The 27,313-nt window shown below is 37.2% G+C and overlaps 2 protein-coding genes across 9 annotated transcripts in view; both read right to left on the bottom strand.

The window, feature by feature from the left end:
- Positions 1-27,313, bottom strand: part of znf385d (zinc finger protein 385D) — a 506,886-nt gene that overhangs the window by 21,076 nt on the left and 458,497 nt on the right. The gene's annotated exons all lie outside the window — the stretch shown is intronic.
- Positions 1-27,313, bottom strand: part of LOC134299980 (uncharacterized) — a 101,396-nt gene that overhangs the window by 7,254 nt on the left and 66,829 nt on the right. The window contains exon 2 of the mRNA XM_062984386.1: positions 1-27,313. This exon is cut by the window's left edge and continues 7,254 nt beyond it. The gene's annotated coding sequence lies outside the window, so the exon portion shown is untranslated.

Genomic DNA, 27,313 nt, shown 5'->3' with positions numbered 1-27,313 from the left:
ACTCACACACATCATTTTTCATAACCCAGACCCTGAATTTTTCCAAAATGGTTTTGATGTCTGAGTTAAATGATGGCGCAAATGTGTACAAATTGATGGTGAATACATTGAACTGTAGTTTTCTTTAGACAATAGTTAAGGCTATGATCTGTAGCAACTTCTGCTATTATTAAACCGTTCATTTATAATAGTTTTATGACATAGGAGGCAACAATTTTTGACCCACCCTCGTGTGTGTGTGTGTGCATATACACACACATACACACACATGCACACACACATATATATACACACACACACGTGTGTGTGTGTGTGTGTGTGTGTGTGTTTTGGATAGCATAGAGAAGGATTAATGCCACTGTGGTGTTTGTTTTGCAGGTTGTGCTCCTGTTCAGACACCTCACTTTCTGTCCCTGTGATAATCGGATAATCGGAAACCACAGAAATGCATCAACAATGAGCTACAAGCAATTCTGGAAAATAACACACCTCTCTCACAAGCTCTGGGAGACAAGACTTCATTGGCCTACAGATAGCCTTCAAATCTGAATTACTTACTTGGCTATAATAGCTAGATTTGTTGAATTTTACTGATGCAAATGGGAAAGAATTATACATCAGTCTATTTTTAATTGTTTACCAAAAACTGCAAATCATACAGTTCAAAGGGAAATAAGGTTAAATGGTTGAATAAAACTGAGATTCCCCTAAAATTAGTTTGGCCTTCTGATTGACCATCTTTGCATTGTAGGAAAGCAAGGAGAAAGGGCAGGGCCCGACTCACCGGGCCCTGCAGATTGCTGGGAAGGGCGCTCCCTCCCTCCCAGCATGGCGGCGGACCGGGGGGCTTCTTCTTCCCAGGAGCCCCCTCGGCGCGGCGGGAAGGTTTCCCGCCGCCAGCACCCGCTGGCCAATGGCAGGCCAGCACTCCTGGGCTGCCATTGGTCAGCGCCCCTCCATGGGCGGGGCCGCACCAGGCTCCGCCCCCGAGAGGCTCAACAGCAGCCATTCGGAGGCTGCAGCTTGCCATCCCGCCCACCCTGCTGGCTCTCATGTTTTGCATTGTTTTGTCACAACTGTTGTTGGCGTGTGACATGGGTCTCGGATCTCGTAAAATACTCCACACCCCCCCCTTTTCATTGGCATTAGGGGGGAGGAGATATTTTGGCTACCGCCAGGTGGCGCTGGAGACCGACTACCGGGTCAGGTGTCGGTTGTGCCGTGACTCATTTGGATCAGACAGCAATGGGCTGTCAGATCTTTGATCCGGGACCCATGCAGGGCAGCCAACCCTTCATTCTGTAACCAATAAAATGTTGTGGCCAGTTTACCCAAAACAGTTATTGTCAGTGTGTTTATTGTTCACCATCATACGGCGGAGACAGTCGACCATGCCCAGGCAAAAGGACAGCGACTTGGTCAATGTTTAAGGCTTTGGTCAATAATAGACAATTTGGTCAATACAATCTTTTGAAAGAAAGAAGACAAATGAGAAAAACAACAACCAAAGAACACAACCATAACCTCACATTCAGAGTTTTGTTCTGTTCCGTTAAAGCTGATTTGACTCTGTCCTGAAGTGGTTTGTTTTTTTATTAATTAAACACAGCTTTGTAATGAAATCTGCATTGTATTTTAACTGTCAGTCCCTCCAGTTCAACACACACTTCATCAATTCTGAAGGAAATTAACTGCATTCATTCCCATTGAAATTAATTGAACAAAACTGGCAGGAACAACATTCAGAGGTAGAGAGATGGGTAGAAAAGAGCAAGGCAGGAGAGTCTAAAGCAATTTATGAATTTGAAGACTTTCTGATAAGTGTTGCATAAAGAAAGATAAGTGCAAAAGAGTGGGGAAAGGAGGAGGAGAACCAATTTATTCTGGATCTATTTTAAGCAACCTTGGTTTTGACTAGATTTGGAAGCTGTCCTTTCAAGACTATAATATAGATTTCTCCTCAGCGAGGCAGAAATAGAAACCACTTTCAGAAGCTATGAATGAAAGGTTCTCTGCTCAAGGAGCTTTGGGGGAAAAGTGTTGCTGGCACAAGCTGCTGCTCTTGCCATTTAATTAATGAGCCTTGTGTAGTGAAAGAAAATTCAATTTTAAAATCAGGACAAAGGACAATGATTTGAGCTATAAAAGCTGTGCTCGCAATCAGAAGCCAAGCGAGAGGATCATACTGATTTTCCTCTCAGCTGCTCTGTGAAAGTAACACATTTTTGATTTTGACTCTGACTTCAAGGTTAAATGCAAGGTTAAATATCAGGTTGAAATTGGGGAGCGGTATTGTGATATTAATCACGTAAAATGTTGCTTTTTCAAAAACACCCAACAGGTTAATTATGTAAAGTGTTGCTTTTAAGGGGAAAATGTAGTGTTTTGAACATGAATACAAGTGTTGATATCATGCATCTGTAGAATGCCCATTCTTTCTCAATTATAACTTGAAAAAATTGCTAATTGTTGCATCTAGTTTGCATTGTAACCTGTGTCATTGTAATTGGGCACAAAAAGACACACAAAAAGACATACAAATACATCTGTAGGTTCCACTGAAGAGCATCGTAGATATTTCATATCACAGACAATATCCAGTAGGTTTCCATGACATTTGTGCAACGGTATTTTGTTCTAAAGCATCAAAGGAATGAAAGCATTCCATGGAGTGGGGCGGAGAGACACCACATGTTTCCAGATGTAAACACAACAGTGCTCCAGAACTTAAGGAAAAACAGTACTACTTTATAGGAGAATTCTGCAATGCTATTATTTGTTCATACTCAACAATAATATTAAAAGCTCTACAGACTTGCTCAAGTGGGGGTTGATAATGTAAGCTTTAATGTAAGCAAGAACCATGAAATGCCATTGTTGAAACTGGCAGTGTGAAATGCAGTACTGCCACTGAATTAGTTGTTAACGAAGGGTGGAAGAAGAGGAAGCAGAGTAAAAACAAACACAACACCCCTGTGAGGAAGGCACGTGAACTCAATCCTCTCACAGCCGCCTCCAGCTGCGCAATGGGACAGACTGTCTCATAGGCATCAGTTAATTCCAATCCCTAAAACACTGCAGAGTCCTGGTCACAGTTTAACAGCTTCTGGCCTTGTATAGTAGCTTGAATAAACACTCTTGAGCTCTGTCTTTCATTCAAAACTCCTTTGGAGTTTTATTCTTAATTTAGTTGCTACTTATAATTATTTACAGGTCTTCTCTTAGTATACAAAGATACTCACAACCTCAATAAGATGTTCACCCAACAAGGATGGCGATAGATTGCATATGCAGAGAATCATGGCAAGGTCTTTAAAAATGGCAGAGAGCAAGTTACATGGCAAAGAAGGAATTGCACATATAAGCCACTCCCATTCTTCCCTCCAGAGGATAGGAAATAGCTTTTTTTTTTGGCATGTCAGGAACGACTTGAGAAACTGTAAGTTGCTTCTGGTTTGAGAGAATTGGCCGTCTGCAAGGACATTGCCCAGGGGACACTCAGATGTATTTGATGTTTTTATAATCCTTGTGGGAGGCTTCTCTCGTGTCCCCACATGGGGAGCTGGCAACCTTCAGGTCAGCAACCCAACCTTCAAGTCAACAGTCCTTACAAGGGTTCAACCCATTGCACCATCAGGGGCTCCAGGAAATAGCTGTCCCTCTAGGATAGTGGTTTTTAACCTGGGGTCCCCAGATGTTTTTGGCCTACAACTCCCAGAAATCCCAGCCAGTTTACCAACTGTTAGGATTTCTGGGAGTTGAAGGCTAAAAACATCTGGGCACCATAGGTTGAGAACCACTGCTCTAGGATCACATCTCTACAACCTTTTAGAGGGCTGCACTGTGAACACATGTCTAATAAGAACTGTATTTTTCCACACTGGAGGTATATGCAATGTATTCTTATCTAATACGGCATTTTTACTAGACATCAATGTGCTAATTGAGGAACTTGTGTAGGTACAACAGACAAGTCCAAGGTTTACATGCAGCTAAAAGGTAATGGTGCTCAATGCAGTCATGCCGGCCACGTGACCTTGGAGGTGTCTACAAACAACGCCGGCTCTTCGGGATAGAAATGGAGATGAGCACTACCCACAACAGTCAGACATGACTAGACTTAATGTCAAGGGGAAAGCTTTACCTTTACCTTAAAAGCTTCAATAGTGGACCTAAACTAGCAAATAAGTGAATTTCTAGGATAAATGTTCATTATATTTCCCCTGTTTACATAGGATACAGAAAGAGACTTTAATAGATTCTTATAGAATTATTAAAATTATGAACCAGGTAAAAATTGAGACCTTAATATCTCATCCCTGTCTTAGCCAAATCATACTCCATGTAGCCTTCTAAAAAACAGATAAAGAACAAGCAGTCATAAAAAGAGAAAGGGGCCATTTGGGTGAATTTCTGAATAGACAACCTAAGTAATGAAAATGATACTTCCCACCCTTCTTGAATGCTTTTGTTATAGCTGTGTGTATTGACCAGCACTGCAGAATGCATAACTCTCCAGAAATATGATTTGCAGTTGAGACAATGACAAGCTAGAAATTGTAAGTGTGCTCATACAAAGAGCATGAGATAGGATTTGGGGAGAAAGGAAGGAAGGCACAGAATACAATAATCGAAATACCATTCCATTCTCAATAGATGAGAAAATAAATGGGTTTCATTCATGGAAACTGAAAAGAGCGATAGAGTTAATTCAAATTTGTCAATAATAACTTTCCACCCGAAGAAAGGTATGAGTATATATTGTTCAAGTTGTAATAGGTACCAAGACCATGATTCCAACTCTAGTTACGATGATATAATAAGAAGCAATACTAAAATCAATGCCTCCACATATAACCAGTGTCACTATTACCAGTTATGAACAATGTGGTTTTGCAAATGCGTACAGCAGTTTTTCCTTCCTTTCTGGCAAAGCTATACCTCAGTTTGGTTGATTCACTTATTAGTGCCCACAGGTACAATGAACTCACAAGGAGAAATTGAATTTTTAATCTTGGTAATCTTTTATAATCTATAGCAATCATATCAAATGTTGCATCCATTCATCTTGGCTGAATTTTGTCAACAGAAAGGAATCCAAAGTGAGAAGCTTGTAGGAAGTAATGATTTGGACTGAACCTAAGCCATCTTCATATGTGCATTGTATTAAGGGGCGTAATACATAGAATGGGGTCACAGAACATCACTGATTCCACCTCTAAGGTCATGCAACTCTGCCAACCATACCCCAACTTTTATATCTCAGCTAAGAGTGTTTGCATGGGAAAGCCTATACACCTAAACCCCTGTCTGTAGGCTTTCTAAAATAAAGGTTCCATGATGCATGAGGAGTTAAAGCACACGGGTGTTCTTTCACTCAAGTACCTTGCCTCCCATCCCCTACATGCCTCAAAACAAGAATGCAGGTTCGCTCTGTTGTTTTAATACTTGAATACTCAACAAAAATCACAATCCCTATCCTTCCCCTCCAAATGGGTGCTTTTCACACCTCCTCCTCTCCAAGGGCTTGGACATGAAAACAATTGGCTGCTTTTCCCACCTTAAAGGGAGTCAGCTAATGAAGGGTATCTCTCATATATGGAATATTTTCAACAAGAAGAAATTCATCTTTGTGTGTTGTTTCACTCTGGACTTTTCTGCAGCACTCATCTTCCTGAATTTACTCAACTTGACTTTTAGTTCAAAATAGATTGCAAAGTGCAGTCCAAGGAGCCGATGGAAATTTTAACTTTTTGATGCCCACCTTTAAGGTATTGTGTTAAAAAAAACATGTCCACCAAAGAGAGTTTCCTTACACTCAGCTAGTGAAAAGACTTTTCTTCCTGGATATGTCCTTGAGTAAGGAAACTTACAGGTGGACCATTACAATAGCGGTCCATGGGGTAGGACTTCCCATCTGTGCATCCAACTGGGGGGGGCTTGGCTCTGACGGTTGTGATTTCCTTCACACTGAGATGTTTTGTTTTCAAATTTCCTTATACAATGCTCTCTAGGACTATAATGTTTGATGTTGTCATAGATATTTTTTCCACTTTGCAAATTGGATTAACTTAGAGCTTAAACCCATATCTAAACACAAGTTTTATTCCTTTCTACATTTCACAGTTTGGGGGTGGGCAATTGGCATGGCTTTTAAAGAACTATGCAAAGCAAAATACAATCCTATGCATGTTTTAATCAGAAACTGTATTTCATTGTTTTTCTTCAAGGAAGTATACAGGGGATTGAAAATTCAAATCAAGAAAAATCACTAGCTTCAACTGTCTTTTTTATCCATAGTATGTTACAAATTAGCAAAATTTAACATACCACATGTAGGACTTCAGTTATCATTTTATAACTTATTCTAATTAAAAGGGAAATTATATAATTTTCTCATATTGATTTATAAAAATGGATTAAATGCAAAGTGAACATGTTCAAATATGAGCAGAATAAAGAAAGCTGCAAGAATAAGCATACACCACAGTCTACTCTTTGTAAAATACATCTTTTCAGATCATAATTTTAATAGAATACAACCACAATACTTTCAATGAGAGGCAGTGAATTTTTATATCTGCTTTTGCTGTTTCAAGCCAGTTGAAAAGTTTGCTTTTTAAAAGGTAAGATTGATGAAATTTAATTTCAAGAAAGGTGTTTTTAACACTTCCAAAGTGAAAGATTCAGTTCCTTTGCTGTAGGCACACATAAAGTGTTGTGACCAGGCTGTCAACTTGGCTATTCATTATGTGCTAAAGGAACACTGTAATGTTTGATCATAAGTTATACTGGAGGCATCTCTGAGGGACACTGAACAAAAACAACCCTAACTGAAGGAAAACCACTAACCATTAAATCTTGCTTTTTGCACAATTCCCATTGCTTGGTGGCCAGTGAACACTTCTTCAGCTGTGAGACTATTACTAGCTTTCACCTTTCATTCATTCTGTTTTGTTCTTGTTGACATTACATATTGTAAAAAAAGCCAGTGTTCAGCTTCACACAATATAAAAGATTGCAAATAATAGATGCCATTGTTTACTCATACAATTACAAAATTACAAAAACCAACAGTATGCCCCCCCCCCCCACACACACAATTACACTATACATGCTTTCACAGGATAATGTTGCAGCATTTATCAGTACAAAAGTTGCAGTAGCTGAAATCTAATAGCTAATTCCTAATAGAGTGCATCTAGTAAATTAGTGGGTTTGCAAAATGATGACTTGCTAGTCATCAGGTCATCAATCAATGTACTTGTGTCTAAGAATTAGATTTAAGCTATCAATTACGTATAACTGGGAAGCTGGTGCTGGATCATGCTCACATCTTTTAGAAATCAAAGGCTATATTTTTCTATTTATATACATTCCACCATGAATTCTCTCTCATTTAAAATATTTTGCAAATTATTCTAGGTATGAATAAAATGATAATTATGGAATGGTTTTTAAATGAGCCATTAAGCTTCTAACCATTCCATGCAAAGAACCCCAAGATAAGTTGAAGTTTTTGCAGGAACATTTGAAAATTATGCTTGGCTTCTCTGGCTAGAGTAAGGCCATGCTGGTGGCAGTTAAGAATGCCTCATTTGTTCCTGTTATCTGTCATCTACAGCTTCTTGTCACTAGCTTAGTATGCACACCATGCAGCTCAAAACACATTTAAGTTATTGCTGCTGCAGGGATGTTACTCCTCTCAATTTGTGTATTCTCCCTTGTCATACCCCATGAAGACCCTCATTGTTTACCCCTAATTAAGCCCTTTTTACTTAGAGGGATTAATATTTTATGTACAGTTAATGGGGGGGGTCAGTCTAGATAGCCTTTTTGCATTTGAAGCCTCCCCTTCTTTCAGTAGAACTTAGTCCATCTCAAGAAAAAAGCATCCATCCCCTCTACTCTTTGGCCATGGGGCTGCTTCTGGATGTTTTTAAATATATGGGTTTGTAAATGCTGGGCCAGGGGCAGCTGGAATTCAAGTCAGCATTGGTATTTCCCCCTCTCTGTGGAATGCCCTCAACTTATATATGGGTCAAATGAAATTTGGCCCCCAAAACATGACATCAATTTATACATGAGTAGAATATTTACTTGAGTATAAAGTCCCATTGAATGTAATGTGCAGCTCAATTTTGAAGGTGCACATTACAAAAAAGAATTTGTTATCGAATGTAATACATCCAAGTTTGGAACCATGCAAAGTTGGCGAAGTTGCATGACTTCCCCCTGCTGGTCCATTGCCTACCTTGCTTTCCCTTGTGCCCCTTTGCCATCCTCACGTGGTTCCCAACTGACCACATGGCCTTCAAAACCTTTATGAGGCCAGTTGGGAAGCCAGCCTCAGACTGACAGAGAAGTGTGGCTTCCCCTTGTTTGTTGGATATTCTGCTGCCTGCCTTGCCCTTGGTTTTGAAGACCTCGTGAAGGAGGCCAGTTGGAAAGTTGTATCCCTCTGTCAGGTTGACGCTGGTAAACTCGCCTCAGCCTGTCAGAGGGGGGCGGCTTCTGCCTGATGGAGGGAAGAAGGCAGGTTTACATATATTATTCTAATTCACCATTGAATCAAAGATACACTTCAATTTTGGTAATGTAATTTAGTCAAAAAAAGGTGAGCATTAGACTCGAGTAAATATGGCATATAGGGTAATACAGCATTCCTTGATTATATGCTTAATATATTTTCTTCATATTCCATTCACAATAAACAACTTTACTTCTGTAAAGTACTGTCAGACACCATCTCTCTCTTAGACTGGCTTATGATCTCAGCTTTCCCTTTAGCTGTCATTTTGTTGAGGCAAGGGCATTGATGTAAAATTGTTTGGCATGCACACTTCAGAGATGCTAACATTATGTCTGATCTTTAATCAAAGTTTCACTAACTGATCAATGCACCTCTCCAGAGACTCTTGATTTTTTTTTTTATTTTGCTGTGTTCTTCATCGGTAATTATGAATGAACTGGAAGATATCCATATTTGGCATCAGTTCTCAAACTGTGGATCTGATACTCTAGCAGCTGCTTCAAATGTCAAGCAGGCAGAAGGGCAGAATTAAAAAGTCAGATAACATGAACCATTAGTGTTCATTAGTGTACCAACCCGAAACATTTTTGTGACTATCTCTGCATCAGGGTAAAAGAGTTTGCAAATTAGAAAGTTGTTTTTTTAAAAAAAAATCCAGTGTATAAATTGTTCCTGAATTGAGCAAGAAATAGGTCACCTGCCTGATACAAATAATATTTTAGCTCCTTTGCTGAAAATAATTCCCAAACCACTTCACTGATTTCTGTGCTTTAGTTTAAGGGCAATTGCTATCATGAAGAACAACTAGTGAAAGCCCTATTGCCGAATGTTGAAGAACAATCCACTAGTACAAACTTAGGAACACAAAAGATGAATTAACAGGTCATTTATTTGTTTTTCAAAGGAAACCTGTTAGTGATTGATGATTTTTGTCTGGGCTATTTTGTATAATAATACAATACAATGGAAATAATTTAAAAAACCAAGTCTGGAAGGAGAAAACCTAACTTATTAATCAATCCAGGAAAAGGTCAATGAATTATTGCTACAGTAGAGTCTCGCTTATCCAACATAAGCAGACCGGCAGAATGTTGGATAAGCAAAAATGTTGGAGAATAAGGAGGGATTAAGGAAATGCCTATTAAACGTCAAATTACATTATGATTTTACAAATTAAGGACCAAAACATCATGTTTTACAAGTCTGCTACTTGTTTGGGAGCATCGTTGCACTTGTGTTGTTGTTGGGCATGTTGGCCCGCTGCACATTGCTGTCTAGAGAAACAGCTGTGGATCTAGGTGGGAGGCAGACTGCATTGGATAATACAGAACATTGGATGAGCAAAGGTTGGATAAGCGAGACTCTACTGTAACTGCTGTCTAGACAATTTCAACTTACAGTGATCCCATAAATGAGAGACCTCCGAGTCACCCTATCATCAAGAACCCTGCTCAGATTCAGGGTTCACAGTTTCAGATTTTACAGATTCAGGGCTGTGATTTCCTAAATTGGGTCTATCCATTTGGAATGCATTCTTCCTCTTTACTTACTGTCTTCTACTGTGCCAAGCATTATTCTCTTTCCGGGTGAAATATGTCTTCTCACAATATGTCCTTAGTATGATAGTCTCAGTTTAATCATCTTGACTTCTAGGGAGAAGTCAAGATTATTAAGTCAGACTTAATTTGCTCTAGAGCCCATTTATTTGTCTTTTTCTTCCATTATTATTAATAATTAAAGAAAAAACATACAATGATACAAATACATATACAAAGAGAAAACTTAATCAAATACAGTTTTTTTCTTAATATAGAAGACTAACCTGCAACAACTAAATCAAACCAATACACAATACACATAGATTTTTTTAAAAAAAACACACAAAAGAGGGGGTTCTGGGAATTGAAGTCCCAGGTACATGGCACTAGAGAGGAGGAGAATGGCCACAGTCAACCTGGCCTCTGATTGGCTGAGAAAGAAAGTGAAAAACACACAGAGAAAAATCTCCACCTTGAGAGGGAAGTCAGAGGCTCCTTCAATGCCTGTGTCATGCAAAGTGCTGCTGGAAAAGTGAGTTCCTATTTGTCTCAAGTGGACATGGGGGGAGTTTTGGGAAGAGATGGAGGAGGCTGCAAGGAAAGAAAGAAGAGGAGGAACTGCAGCTTATCTGATTTGTGAGGCTGCCCACACACCACCTCCGCCTCAGGTAGAGTGCTGCTCAGCCCCATTAGCCCCTATAATAATAATAATAATAATAATAATAATAATAATAATAATAATAATAATAACAACAACTTTATTTTTATACCCCGCCCCATCTCCCCGAAGGGACTTGGGGCGGCTTACATGGGGCCTAGCCCTATTAGCTGAAAAGATCTGGCTGCCGTGATCCATATCGGCTAAGGCTTCAGTTGCCTCCGCCAGACTCATTTTCAACAATTTGGTGCCATTATCTCCCAAATCTAGTATACCAAAACGATATTGTGCACCCCCCCCCCCAATGGATCAGTCAAAAAAGTAGGACGTTGAAAACTGAGTTGACAAAAGTAGAGAAACAGAATGTCTTGTTACCAGGAAAGTATATCCTTTGAAAATTGGAGAACCATAGGACAATGAATACACATATGTACTAGAGACTCTTTTAACTGTAAACCTTATTTTGTTCTTTCTTGCTTGACTTTCCTCAACAGTCATTCCAAGTCTTTTTCGATTTCTGCTAGTAGTATGGTGTCATCTGGGTATCTTAAATTGTGGATTATCTGACCCTCTAGCCAAGTGGAAAGCATTATTTCTCCACATTCTAACCTCACATTGGACTCTTATCCAGAGTACAAGTTATACATCAGGACAATCATATATTCTTTATGAGCATTTTAAATTTTTCATGTTCTATACAATCAAAGATTTTGGTATTATATATAAATACCTATTGTCTATAACATACAGGCTGATCATCTATAAATCACAGGCTGATTTTCTTCTGAAATTCTTTGGTGCACCCCACTAACTAGCATATGTGTGTGGTACAATCTCCAATACTTCTTTCTTTTCTAAACCATTATTGGACATTTAGTAGTTCTCTCTCCATAAACAGTAAATTCTTTTTTTTTAAAAAATGAACATCACTTTGTTTCCATTGGCAATTAATGCAGTAACTCAATGGTTACTAAATTCCTGGTATCCCTTTTCTTGAAGATTGCCATGTATAATAAGACTTTCCAATTTGTAGACCACTGTTATGTCTTTTTTCTCAGTGTGTAATCTTATAATTGATGCCTTAGAAGAATAAGTGGTGAGGGAAGCTTAATTTCCATGTCAAATTTGAAAGGTGATATATTTAATTAACAAAAGGGGTAAATATAAAATTAATAATAAATTAAATAACAGACATTTCTAAACTTACATAACTGAAATGATTACATTTTATATCTATGGCACACTAAGGACATTATCCATCCTAAATTTAGTATTTGATTTTAGTTTAAGAGTGGAATGTATATTTAAATTTTTCCTTTGACATAAACAGACAACATTCAATTGTTATTTCCAATCAGATAAAATCAATATGACTTACAAAAGTGTAATAGCATGTTCCACTAACTCAATGGGTGTGCACTCTGGTTAGAACTAACCATTAGGTTTAGCTCAATTATATTTAGAAACCCTTATATTTGTTTGGATTTGCCCTAGTTTTGAAGGTTAATATAGCCTTTTTATAGATGAATTTCTGAAGAAAGTTTGACAGTCAAAAACATGCAGGGACTACTGAACCAAATTTGCTGTATTTCTGTTTTCCTCCAGTGAACACATAGTCAGTTGTTTTCTGAAACTTCCTTCTTCCGTTTTCTGACAGTTCAGTATCATTCATAGCTATTGTTTTATGACCAACATTTTTTATTTGGAATAGCCTGTATAACTAGTATCAGCAGCTGCTGTTAAATCACCTGTCAAATCTTCACAGTTCTCAGTCCATTTAACCTGAATGTCAGTCTTGCATTTCCTTCAAACTTGGCAAAAGCTTGAAGGAAATGCAAAGTAGAGTGTCTTCTAGGAAAATAGAATAGCTTTGACTTCTGTGTCTACATATTGCCCCTTTTCCTTTTAATTCCTATTAATCAAATTCTATATACTATATATTTAGGTTATATAAGTTTGCGGGTTATAGTTCATTGTTACAACTTTCACCACTCTCAGTCATTATACAACTGTATTAAAATAAGTAGATACGGAAAAGTTGTGTGTGTGTGGAGAGAGACACATACACAGAGATTATTTAAGTGAAAGAAGGTGTAGTGTTTCAGTACCTTTAGGACTGTGATTTATGACATGTTTATGATCTCCTATTCAAAATAGTAAGTCAATTGCAACAATTTTGAAACCGTTATGAGAACCCATTAAATTCATGAGAAAAATAGCAACACACCCAGTACTCATGCAAATCCAAGGCCAGATGCTTTACCAATGAGTCATATAATCCTATTAAAATAAGATTCTAAATTTTATCTCACATTCAGGGCAATAAATTTTGAGTTAAATTTCACAGCATCAAAACATTTCATAGATGAATCCAGTGCTCTCAAGGTGCACGTCAACTTTATATTGGCCTTGCTATTTCTGTCTCCCAATGGAAGGATTACTATATTTGCTTAAAAATATTCACAACAGCAAAATGTCAGGGACAATATTTTTAGAGTCATGCAAAGTATAGTTACAGTTCAAGAAAAAGATGTTAAAGAATAAAATACCAATATTTTTTGAAATATTGTTCCTGGCTAGTTTTGTTCAGCCTCACTTTTTCAGGGCAGTGCAATTTGTTTTGTTTTTTCAGAAGCTTCCTTAATGCAATGTATTACTAGTGATTTGGCAATAAATGGCACATCAGAATAAGTCATATAAAATTCCCACAGCTCCTTCTTAATACAAGCACACACATCATGTGAGGTATATATTCATATGCCTTCTCTCCATGTGTATCTCAGAACAATACCACTGCTATTAAATTGCCTCTTATAAAAGAGAAAACATTCTGACAAGATGGAAATTGCTAAATACTAAATTGTAAAAGAAAAATAGCTCAAGTATAGAAACAATACTAAACATGGCTATAGAAAGCTGCAATGAACAAAATAAAGATTGGCTCATGTTGTAGGCTCATGTTGAAAGGTTGTAGGCACAACCTTTCAATAGGGCAGTTGTTTAATTATTATTTTCTATTTTTACTATAAAAAGGTAAATACTTATGGCTTCTTCTGGTTACTGTAGTGCAAGGACTTAGCTCAGTCCTGCTCCTAGACAATGGATGGAATTTGGATATGATAAATCCATGGCAATCTCTACCTGTGCCTGTAATACTAAAATGACATCCTTTAGTCCACCACCAAAGGGAACAGAAGCGTCAATACAGCTATATACTGACAGGACTCTCTGAGGTGTCATAAAGTCCACTGTGGCAGTAAAACTCTCCTGTCAGTGGAGCCATGTAGTTGGATTTCCTATAGATAGGGGCATCACTGTCTTTTTCTAACCCACTCCATAAATTCACATCTCATGATTTAACACTGCTGTGTAGTAGAACCATAGACACCAGAGTTTTATGGTTTCATTTACAAAGGACTTCATCCCATGAGTGGGGGGAATGTTTCAAAACACATGGAAACAGTACCCTAAACCTGTGGGATGAAGTCCTAAGGGTTTTTTTTAAAGCTATTACAATATGTAATCTACATACAAGATTGTTTTTCAGTAGCATGTTTGGTTTTAATTGATGAAATGAACTCACAAAGAATATCAGTATTATGAATACTATTTGTAATTTCATAATAAATGAATGGATAATTCAACATAGTGATAGTAGGAGCCATACTCTCTCTTCTGCCTCCCTCTTTTTGTAGCTAACAACAACAACAACAACAACAACCAACGAAAAACAACAGGAAAAACTCAGCCGCTATCAGGACCTCAAGATTGACCTTCAAAGACTCTGGCAGAAACCAGTGTAGGTGGTCCCGGTGGTGATCGGCACACTGGGTGCCGTGCCAAAAGATCTCAGCCAGCATTTGGAAACAATAGACATTGACAAAATTATGATCTGCCAACTGCAAAAGGCCACCCTACTGGGATCTGCGCACATCATCCGAAAATACATCACACAGTCCTAGACACTTGGGAAGTGTTCGACTTGTGATTATGTGAAACGAAATCCAGCATATCTATGCTGTGTCATACAATAATAATAATAATAATAATAATAATAATAATAATAATAATAATAATAACAACAACAATAATAATAATTCTTTATTTATATCCCATTTTTCTCCCTCACGGGATCCAAACAACATTTTAAAATCATGTAAAACAACAATCCAAATACATTGGTAATAAGTATAAAACATCATAAAATAAGCAGTTTAAAACAACAATAATATACACTCACATTCTGGTGGCAGCATGTCAGATTATTAGGTAACACTGAACATGTATCTTCAGCAACACACAAATGCTCATTTTATATATACTGTGTGTTCTATGGTTTTAAAGCATCACAATTAAAGGATAAACTGGATTGAGACAACATTCATATATTAAGATAACTAGCCATTCATGATGATATATCGCAGAGCTTTTATTAAACAAAATGTACATGTTAAGCCAATAATGTTTTAAGATGTAAGTGGAGAAGACACTCCTTATCTTCCATTTTGTCACTAATGGATCCCAGATGTCAACTCTGCCCTTCAATTTTCTAATGAGCCACAGATGCGAGTTCCTCTTTTCAAATCTCATGTTGAGACCTCCTCTTTATGAGTTTATCTGGAATTGAGATGCAAGACTCCACACACAGCTTCAAAAATAAGAAGCTGGTAAATAATAAGAGGGCAATAATAAAATATAATAATTTAACCTTTGAAAAACAAGAGCTTAGGTGGAAACAAATCTACCCACTATGATATCCAGCTCCAATTGATTAGGGTAAAAATGACATATCATCATGCAGGGTAATTTTAAAAATGCATTTTTAATTAAAAATATGGGAAAGAGGAATATTTCATTAATTTTTTTAGTAATATATTGGTTTAGAAAAACATCCCAAAATGCCAGGGACTTTTTATTTAATGCACAATGTGTGTAACCTGGTCCTGAACTCAGTTCTCAATGTCTTATCCCTAATGAGCTCATGTTTAAGTACAATATAAGAATGTGCTCATGGTTGTGTTAATTTATGTTGTTATTACCAGCATTTGTGAACAAAATTCAAAAGTGTGTGTGTGTGTTTCTAGCTGTTGTATTAAGAATAAACTGAAGAGCAGATAAAATACTCCTTTGATGGGATAGCTCTAAATGGTAAAAGGGCTCATGGAGATTATAAAATAAACTCACAGTGAATCACATGAAAGCTGAACTTCTCATTTCATTGAAAACATCCAATAAAATCTTTGGATGTTAGAACAGAGCCAACACAAGTAAAGAAAAGTCCAACATCATTGTGGTTACTCCAATGTTTGGAAGGCATATGCTTACTTATGTAGCTATGGTTCAATAGAATACCATTGATAAATCATTTTAAAACAATATTTGTGTGTTTTACCTGAAATTGAGTTTCCAAATGAGTACCATTTACCAGCCCTGGGTCTTTCCCAAGACTAGTTTTGAGCCCACTTATGTTACCACAACTATTGTCCATCAAGACAGAATACATTTTTGATGTTAATCCATCAACACCAGAGCTGTTTTGTAAAAACAGTGATTCAGATTTAGTTAATGAAGGCCTTTTTTAATGAATAGCTATTGCATAAAAATGAGATTTAAAAATGGGTGAATCTGAAACTATGAAACAAAAATATTGCTTGGTTCTTGTTTTATTTGACACCATATGTTGGATTGTTGTGAAGGAAACTTACTAAAATGTTGTTCTTTGGCATTCTAATTCTTGAACTAAAAAATGAATGGAAGTTTACAGAAGAATGAATTTTCTTTGCAGGAGAACTTGGAATTATGATAACCAAGAATTTTATATATTATATATAGTTGGGCTTCCATATTAACTTTTATTGATGTGATTGAGGATTTGATTAATACATTTTCCCTAGGAATCTCTAGGTCCTCCAGTGGAAGTTGACCATAAAGTCACATTGGAGAACCTGGAGACAGTAAGAGAAGTGTTGTTGCAATCAAATAAATAGTATTTTTTTATTTGGGGTTTTCCACTTTCACTGGGTCCTGTGCCCCAACTACATTGATTGTGGAGGGCTGATTGCATTTACTAGAATATTTATTACACTAGAGAGTAATCCTCTAGAATTAGCTTTCATGTTCAAATTCAAGATCATAATTTACAGTGAAAACCAAATTATGTGAATGTTCATTCCATTATATACTATAGTGTAGTAAAATAGTATTCCTTATATAAAATGGAAAACAATTAAGGTTTGATTTCTTTGATTTTTTTTCTGAATGTTTTAAACCTGTGGGTGATTGAATCTGTGGTTATAGAATCTGTGGATATGGACCAATTGTATTCATTTAATTTTTCGATTTCGATGTGCCCTCAAAATATTACAACATAGATAATAATTTTCAAAAGCTTTTAAAGTGGCTTTCAAATTGGTCCATACATGTTCTTGGTCTATACAGCCACTTTCAGATCCCTGTCTGGTTTGGAGATTAGAATTATTTTTTTAGAGTTGCCAAGATTTAAGATTTAAAATAGAATTGACCAACTCAGTTACTTCCAATACCATCTGACTTGAATCTGGATATTTTATCATCTCTTTGTAGCTCATTCTTGGTTGATAAAAAAAATTACGATTAATAGAAAATGTAATATACAGTATAATGTGCATTGTCTAATAAATTCTTAATAGTAATTATATCAAGTCTTTTAGAGGTTTAGATAGATTATTTTTAAAAAATAATGTTTTGTTCCAGAATGTGTCAATTTTGTACATCATCCAATATATTTCTGTACCTGATCAATATTCATTATCCTAGTACGGATATGTTTCAACTATTGAATAAATTATTTTACTCACCTTTTTGCATAACATAACCCAAAGATCTTTATAACTATAGGTATTGTCTGCTTTGGAACTTTTCAACTTTTTCGATGCCTTTCTGACAAACCCAAATTATATGTGCTGCAGATTACAAACAGCTGTATAAACAGTGTAACAAGTGCAGTGAAGCTTGTTAAAGTAATTTTCTCTCAACTTGTACACTGCTTTCCTTCTATAATGCCCTCAAATTCCCAATGTTCTACTTTTCTGGTTCTATTTGTCATACAGACCCTCACTTCTGCCATTCGTATATTTGCTCTGACCGTTGTCACAAGCACATAATCCCAAATTTTTATTTCTATTGTGTAAATGCCTCTGGCTTTCCAAGGAGCAATTTTTCCCAAACTTATGTTTTTGGAACTTTTTCCTTGTTGGCAATAAGAAGAAATATGTTTCAAAGAGGGAACAGATGGCTCTTTATCCAGTCCTCTTTAGAACTTGCAGCCTCTTTGGCACTCTTCCTTGACACTGTGCTTTCCAGATGTGCTGGACTACAACTCCCATGCCACATGCTTATTAGTCACAATGAATTTATGGCAGATGTAATCTGAAACATCTGAAGGACTAAGGACAGAAGAGGAGTATAGCACCTTTGTAGAGAGCCTTCCAGTTTCTATGACTAATTGAACAGAATGCCTTTATATCCAAAACACTGCATGGCACTAAGAAATCAGAAGCATAGGTTGTAGTGGATTCTATTCCCTACCACATCAATCAGGACCTGTAAGATGGATGCTTATTTCTTCTTTTCAGCCATCTGTCCCACATAATAATAATAATAATAATAATAATAATAATAATAATAATAATAATAATAATAATATAACTGTCTCTTTTTTCAATCTGGTGTCTTCCATGTATTTGAGAACACAAGGCCTACGATCTCTAGCCATTTCTTATAATTATATTTCTTATAATTCGAATGCATGCATAGTTTGTTTATAGACTAAACAAAATACAAAATGCACATGTCAATATCAGCCAAACAAAATGTAAAAAACACATTGTGCAAGCTTTGAAGGCACTACTGGTTTCTTCATCAGGAAAAGATGTTAAAAATAAGAAAAGTTGCAGTCACATTTCTATCATCCCTCCTTTTATTTATTTTGGTTCTCAAGATGCTGGATAGAGATAAAGACAAGGATAAAGCCTTGAAAAGAAATGTACAAGGGCATTTGTTAATGATTTAGTGATAATTTTGGGAAATACTTTTGAAGGCATGGAAATGTTAATGGGAATTTTTTAAAATAGTATATTGGCAGGTTTTAAGAATGATCAAAAACCAAAGATGTTAACACAAATATTAACATAGGAGGTCAACTTGAACTGATGGAGAAAACAGGCTTTAAACTGATAAGAAAATTAAGTATTTAGATATGATGTCAGAAAGAACTATGATTTTGAATAAAATAAGCCAGAATTTGAAATGCAGCTGTATACAGGTGATGAACATGTAATTCCTAAAATTTGAATGGAAGAAAAGGTTTGAGAGTATAATAAAATGGGTTAAGAATGTTGATTAAAACATACAGATAGAACAATGGGAAAATATGTTGTTGAAATGTACATTGTTACAAAATGATGCATCATTGATCTATGACCCCAGAAAAATGGTCTCAGATGTATAATGATGTATCTAATGTATATAGGAAATGTGAATAACATGAAGAGACATTTCATCATATGTGGTGGACATGTGAAAAGGCTAAAACAATGGATTCAAAAACACATATTGATGCAGAGGATAAAAAAACTTTGAATTAAAACCAGGCCTCTTTCTTTAAAAAACCAATGGATGTATAGCTGGAAAAGAACCAAGTATATGACCATGGCAGCAAGACTATTGTATGCACAAAGATGAATTTAATACTATCAACTATGTGGGAATGGTTGTTGGAACTGATAGATTTAGCAAAAATTGATAAATTGACTGATGTAATTAGAAACAAGTCATTAGTGACATTTCACAAAGACTAGAAACCACTCACAGACTTTTTGTGTGAAAAAGAAGGATTTGGTAACTTTTCATTTTGATTATTTGGAAGATCAGGATATTGAAAGAAGATAATATGTTTTCCTTTTTAGAATAGGAGGTATCACTATCAACACGCGGGCTCTAAGATCTGCTGGGGAGGCTCTTTTCTCGCTTCCACCTCTGCCTCAAGCGTGGTTGGTGGGGAAGAGGGAGAGGGCCTTCTCGGTGGTGGCCCCCCTGGCTCTGGAACTCTTCCCCCTGGGAGATTACACTGGTACCCACCCTGTCCACTTTTCATAAAGACCTAAAATGTGGATGTTCCATTGTGCCTTCGATTAAGCAGTTGACTAGATATTCGGCCCCAACTATGATTTACTATCAGCCCCTGCACTTTATCACTGTCCCTTGTTCTATAGGTTTAGCGTTTTAATTGACATTGCCCTTCTAGCCCTAATTTATTATTGCCCCTGCACTTTTCAAAAAGCCCTGTCTGGAAGTTCTATTTCACAAGCTTCTAGCCTCCGAATTCCAGTATTTATTACTGTTCAGGCTATTTATTGTTTGATTATGTTGTTTTATGTTGTTATAATGTTGTTGATTTTACTGATTTATGTTTTTAATTATGTTTCATTGGGCTCATCCTCATGTATGCTAGCTCCAAGTCCCTTCGGAGAGATGGAGAAGGGATACAAAAATAAAGTGATTATTATTATTATATGCATATAGAGTTGCCAAAAGGAAAATCAGAAGTCATTTTTCTTCTCATTTTTCTATTTTGTATTTCAGTTTTCTCTTTTTAAACTTTTGTAATTTTGAATACATTTCAATATTAATAATAGTAATAAAAGGAAAATATGTTGTATCAATTGAACTTATATTGATTTACCAAATTCTCATTGATTCAAAAGGTCTACTCTGTTTGCAACAGATTGTTGGATTTCTATATATTAAATTATCAGTTTATCATCCTGTAGAGGACATCACAAAGTACATTTGAATTTAAGTCAATAATTCACTTCAAAAAATGATATGGCAAGTGCTTACATTTAATAGCAGTCACCTCTAACTTGTCTTGGAATCTGATTTATAAGTTGCAAACGAAATTTGTCTTTCTACATTTGGAGAAGATTCAGTTTTTGTTTTCGTGCAGTAGTTATGAAAGCATCGCATTAGGAAAGAACTTACTATATAAAAGGGGAAAGAATGAATTTCTTAATGGAAACTCACTCTCAAAGGCCCAGATGTTTAAAAGTTAGTTTGGGTAATTTAGCAGGCAAGCATATGCACTCAAGAATGTTTGGATTGCTTCTCTTCTTCAGCTGCAGAGAAAGGTCTCCTAACCATTGTACTATAGGTCAATTGAGACTTCAGCTTCTCAAACAGATTTCAGGGTAAGACAGAGATGAGCTGCCATTAAAACTAAGCACTACAGTACTCAAATGTAAAGGAAGAATTTAATTATCATTCAATATGTGCATGGCTCTTGGTTCATGTAGCCACAGTGAGTTAAACCATTCTGTGAAATGTAATAGAGTGGAAAGGCCCCCCTCTCTCATCCATCCTCACTAATAATTTAATGTATACTTGAAAGGGTTTAGAAGCAGGAGGAACAGAATGCAGCTTGCAAAAGCATGGGCAAAATGTTCCTTGGTTTAAATTTAGTGACAATGACATCAGCAAGCTAATGGATTTAATTGTTACATTTGAGGAATGAAAAACCTTGGTATTTAAGCAACAATTGTGGAATATTTCACAGCGCTTGTTTTAGTAACTTCATCCCAACAGCCAAGACTATTTTTAGTGCTCTCTCTGTCTCTTGATTAAACAAACACATAAAACATAAATTGTCACGGAGAGCACAAAAACTAGTTCATGAAAGCTTATAAGTTGAAAGGTTACACATGTATTAATCTGAGTGTATTAAGACAATCTTCAGGTACTAGTGAAGGGATGGGATGTCATATTTACACAGTGCCTTCTAGCATCAAGGCATCATCCCTTTTAGACAATGATCAAAAACCCGGAGACGTTTTGTGCTATGTCATTAATCAACAGACAGCTTAAAACCAGTAAAATATTTAATATCAATAAACTAAGAGACCATTTGCCATCTGGTTATTCCTTTCTAATGGGTTTACGGGTGGATTGCTATAGGTTTTAATTTGTATTTTTTAACTAATAAAAATAAATAACTCTGAAGTTTTCAAATCCCTTGGTTTGGTTTATTTGATTAAGTTCACAAATTAAAAGAGAATACTGCTGCCAGCAGTTAGGCAGAAGTAGGCAGCTGGCAGTTGGTCTCAGATTTGTGACTTGCAGGGGGAAGAAATAGCTATGTAAGCAACTGGGGAAAAATGTAAAGGCTACATAAGGCTGTAAGTAAAGAGACAGTGAAATGAAAATACATCAAAACAATTTGTATGTTATGTCTTCAGAGTCCTCTCATGTTGTGAAGTTGCATATATGCCTGTTCTTGATAAATGTACAGGATTGACCTGAGAATATAGGCTCTGATTATCTTCTACTTAGTTTGGACACAGGAGTGACTATTTTTAGAATTTGTACAATTATAATGGGAAAGAAGTTGTCCAGGAATACCTGGCTGCTCTAAATGAATTTAAGTCTCTAGGGCCAGATCAACTACACTCAAGAGTATTGAAGGAACTAGCAGAAGTTATTTTGGAACCACTAGCAATCATTTTTGAGAGTTCTTGGAGAACGAGAGAAGTCTCAGCCGATTGGAGGAGGGCAAATGTGGTCCCTATCTTCAAGAAGGGAAAAAAGGACAACCCAAACAATTACCGTCCAGTTAGCCTCACATCGATACCAGGCAAGATTATGGGAAAGATAGTTAAGGAAGTGGTCTGCGAACACTTAGAAATAAATGCAGTCATTGCTAATAGTCAACATTGATTTACCAAAACAAATCATGCCAGACTAATCTGATCTCTTTTTGAGATAGAGTTACAAGCTGGGTAGATGCAGGGAATGCTGTGGATGTAGCCTATCTGGATTTCAGTAAGGCCTTCGACCTTCTGGCAAACAAGCTAGTCAAATGTGGGCTAGGCAAAACTACGGTTAGGTGGATCTGTAATTGGTTAAGTGAACGAACCCAAAAGGTGCTCACCAATCTTGGAAAGAAGTCATGAGTGGAGTGCAACAGAATTCAAAACGATTTTGAAAGATTAGTGAAGTTCAACAGGGACAAATGCAATATACTTCACTTAGGCAGAAAAAATGAAATGCAAAGATACAGAATGGGGGACGCCTGGCTCGACAGCAGTACGTGTGAAAAAAACCTTGGAGTCCTCACGGACAACACGTTAAACATGAGCCTACAATGTGATGCAATGGTGAAAAAAGCCAATGGCAAAGAGTTGGGTATGTTTAGCCTGCAGAAGAGAAGGCTGAGAGGAGACATGATAGCCATGTACAAATATGTGAGGGGAAGTCATAGGAAGGAGGGAGCAAGTTTGTTTGCTGCAGCTCTGCAGACTAGGATGTGGAACAATGGCTTCAAACTACAGGAAAGGAGATTTCACTTGAACATCAGGAAGAACTTCCTCACTGTGAGAGCTGTTCGGCAGTTGAACTATCTCCCTGGACTGTGGTGGAGACTCCTTCTTTGGAGGTTTTTAAGCAGAGGCTGGATGGCCATCTGTTGGGGGTGCTTTGAATGAGATTTACTGCTTCTTGCAGGAGGTTGGACTGGATGGCCCATGAGGTCTCTTCCAACTCTATGATTCTATGATTCTAATGTATGCAGTATTTGCAATGTTGTCAGAGGATCTAAGAGAATGAAGATCAAGAAAGCAGACTATTCACATTCTATTCACAAGTAAACCTTTTTCAAAGTACATATAATTTACTTCCCCATACTATGTTCTGTATTTACTAAAGCAGAAAGTAACAGCAATTGCTTATCAGGAAACTTTGAAGTTACATTATTAATGTTTAGTAACCAACAATATGGAAAAACATAACATATTTGTCTTTAAAAATGTTCAGTATTGAGATCAACGAGTAGACCAACGTAAAAGTATACCCAGGACAGCTGTTTCTCAAGGGAAAACCCTCTCCTGAGATCAACTGTCTTTGACTCAGTAAATCATAAAAGGAGAGGAACGAGGAACATTGTATTGTTGAAGGCTTTCATGACCGGAATTACTCTGAAGATGCCGACCACAGATGCAGGCCATACAGTCCTCAAACCACACAACACCCTAATGAGGAATATTGCTTGACAATGAATTGAGCTTATTCATATGTACATCTTGTTTTGGATGGGATGAAGAAGCTGAATATTAGCCCCTTGTCCTTCACAGGGACCTGTCTATAGTGGGCTGTTAACTGGATGGGCAGGAGACAAATGTTTGAGCAAGAGAAACTGCTTCTCATACAAACCGTACTTCTCTAGGCAAAAGAAAGACTTCTCCCTTCTTGTGCAAGTTTATGAAAGCTGGTTGGCTGAAAAGGTATGCTTAATATTACAAGAAAGAGCAAAACATGTTGGGAGAAAATGATTTATTGGTCTGATAACATAATGACGCCATAAGCTAAACAATATAGAGCAAACATTCAAAATGTGCAAAACCTCACTTGCCTATCTGGGAAAAAGCATACATTGTTTGGGTTTCCAGAAAATATTTGTATAAATTCAGGACAACACCATACATTTTAAACAAAAACCAAGGAAGGAATTTATAGTGAACATTTCTCCAGTTTAATGAAACTTGCTCCCAGGAAAAAAATTAATAGTATTGCAGCCAGAATAAAAGTTATATTTTGAATCTGAGCCAAATACATAATGGATGATAAAAGGAAATATCTAGCCAAGTTGCCACAACAAAGGTAGTGTGATATAAATGAATTTTAATTTTATATTTCTATAGTTATATTGCAGTTAGTGTTAATGGTTTTTGTTACTGTGATCCTAAGTAAAAATACCTGCCTTTATACGTGAATTATATGACGTATTTTCTTTATTCTTATTCAGTTTGCATTTCTGGAACATCCACTGTTCACAGATTAGATAATAAATAAATGATATTCAAAACAGATTTCGGAGATGTCATAATTATCTGATTTTCCCTTGTGATGGCTAGGAGGAAAGGAAAGCAAACTTCCAAAGTTAATGAAGCACTTAGTAAAATTATTTCATCACCTTCATCTCCAAAATCATTGAAAGTAGTCCAAACTCTCCCACTACTTGAACTGGAAGAGAAATGTCACTGTCACCTCCATCTCCTTTTCTCCATTAGTGCTTCATCGTTTCATATTCCACACATTGCTCTCAATACTTTTCCCTCTTTTTCATTTTTCAGACATGGTGAGAGAGCTATATAAAGAACAGAATCAACTAATCACGTACATTGGGATAGCTAGTGCCTGAATAACTGGTACAGATTCAGCTCTTTATATAGCTCTCTTACCATGATTTGTCCAGACCTAGTGTCCCCACTCCAGCGTATTATGGTCAGAATGATACTCTCCTGTTTAAACAGCCTCCCTGATATAATACACAGTGAAAATACCATAAACCTAATTCAGAAGTTGGAATCATGCAGAAAGTTAACTGCAATTCTCAGTAGCCCTTGTCAACCTAGCCAATAGTGAAAAAGGCTGCAAGTTGCAGTCTAACACTATCTAAAGACATACATTATTCCCATCCGTGGGCTAAATCTTAGGCTTGAGCAAATTTTTCGTTAGTTCGTTAAATTCGTTAAAAATTCGTTTCGTAATTACTTTTGAATTGACATTTGAACCATCTGCTCACTGCCTTACAAATATTACGAATTTGACTAATAAAAGTACCTTTTTTTCGTTTGTTTCTGATGTCTTCAGATGTAGCTGTAGCCCCTCTGAGAGGAGAAGCCATGTTGGCATGCCTCTCAGCCAATCAGAGCGGAAGAGGGAGGGAGGGAGAGGCATGGCCATCGATCTGCTAGCATTTTAAAAATGCCATTGAGACCCCCCTCCCCGCGGGGACCACCGGCTCAGTAGAAGCCTTCCGCATTGCTCTCTCTTCCCTTCTCTCTCTCCCCTCCCTGCTTCTCTCTCTCTCTCTCTCTGAGAGAGAGAGAGAGAGAAGCAGGGAGGGAGGGAAGAGAAGAGAGAAGAGACATGCCTGCCTGCGCTTGGCCTTCTCCTCGCCCTGCCTTGGAGCCGCGCGTGTTTGGTTTTGCTTCTTTCCAGACTTTCCAGCCAGGCTTAAAGGGGAATACCAGAGCCAGGCAAGCCTTCCTAAACGGAATCCTTAGAGCCAGAGGATATCCCTTTAAGAGATAATCTAAGAGGAGATCTCCCGGAAAGGATTATGGCACCAGCTCAATTGCAACAGATTCAGTGCCATGTAATCATGTGAGCTGTAGTTTTACAAAGTCCCTAGCCTTCCCTGCAGAAGAGAGCCAGTACCATGCCAAACTACAGCTCCCAGTTTTTTGTCAGATTGTTTTGAATTTCAACTCCCACAAATCCTAACACCAGACATGGGCAAAGTTTGCCCTTGCCTGGTATAGAAGCATTCTATTCTTCTTCTCCAGACATGCCAACAGTATTAAGTGATAAAATCTTGGGCATTTTTTCCTTTAATGCTAAAAGTTCATAGGTTGTTCAGCAACAGCCTACTGGCTGGGTTGCTATGAGTTTTCCGGGCTCTATGGCCATGTGCCAGAAGCATTCTCTCCTGACGTTTCACCCACATCTGTGGCAGACATACTCAGAGGTTTTGACGTCTGTACGAAGCTAGGCAAGTGGGGTTTATATATCTGTGGAAGGTCCAGGGTGGGAGAAAGAACTCTTGTCTGTGGGAGGCAAGTGTGAATGTTGCAATTGGTCACCTTGATTAGCATTGTATAGCCTTGCAGCTTCAAAGCCTGGCTTCTGTTGAAATTGTCCATGTGCTTCTTGTGGATTTCAGTGGCTTCTCTGTGTAGTCTGACACGGTGGCTTTTAGAGTGGTCCAGCATTTCTGTGTTCTCAAATACTGGCTGTTAGGAATTGTGGGAGTTGAAGTCCAAAACATCTGGAGGGCCAAGGTTTGCCCATGCCTGATTTAGATCCATCTCAAAAAAGGGTATATTTGCCAAGCCCTTTGAGTACGACCTTGGCTATAGTGCAAAATGTTCTCAAGTGTTGGGTTTTGGAAGCTGCACAAGATGGCTTTAAGGCCATTTCTGACCCTCAGACAAAACATATGCAGCCAGCTTCAGTAAGCTGGAAATAATGTCTTGATCATGTATCCAGCTCAAAAGCAGATTGTGATGGGAAAGTTCTGGAAAGTGCAGTATAGAGCAGGCATGGGCAAACTTTAGTCCTCCAGATATTTAATAATAATAATAATAATAATAATAATAATAATAATTGTTATTAATCTATTTCTAACCTGCCCTCTCTCCACAAAAGGATTCAGGGCAGCTTCCAAATGCAAAGGCAAATATTCAATGCCTTATACAATAATAAAAACACAACACAATAAAATAGCAAATAAATCATAGCTAAAAATGCATATAAAATTGATTCTATAGGGAAGATAAATGATTGGATTTCAACTCCTACAGCTTAGCTTTCTCTGCCAATAATGGTACCATACCAAACTAAAGCTCCCAAGATTCTGTAGCAGTGAGCCATCTTGGATATTGTAAGGGATTTATTATTATTATTATTATTATTATTATTATTATTATTATTATTATTAGACCTTGCTCCCAGGAAGGTGCCTTCGCTGTGGCTCCCAGCTTATCTATCTAC

Source organism: Anolis carolinensis, chromosome 6, assembly GCF_035594765.1.
Source record: "Anolis carolinensis isolate JA03-04 chromosome 6, rAnoCar3.1.pri, whole genome shotgun sequence".
NCBI lineage: Eukaryota > Metazoa > Chordata > Lepidosauria > Squamata > Dactyloidae > Anolis > Anolis carolinensis.
This window is presented reverse-complemented; position numbering and strand designations above follow the sequence as displayed.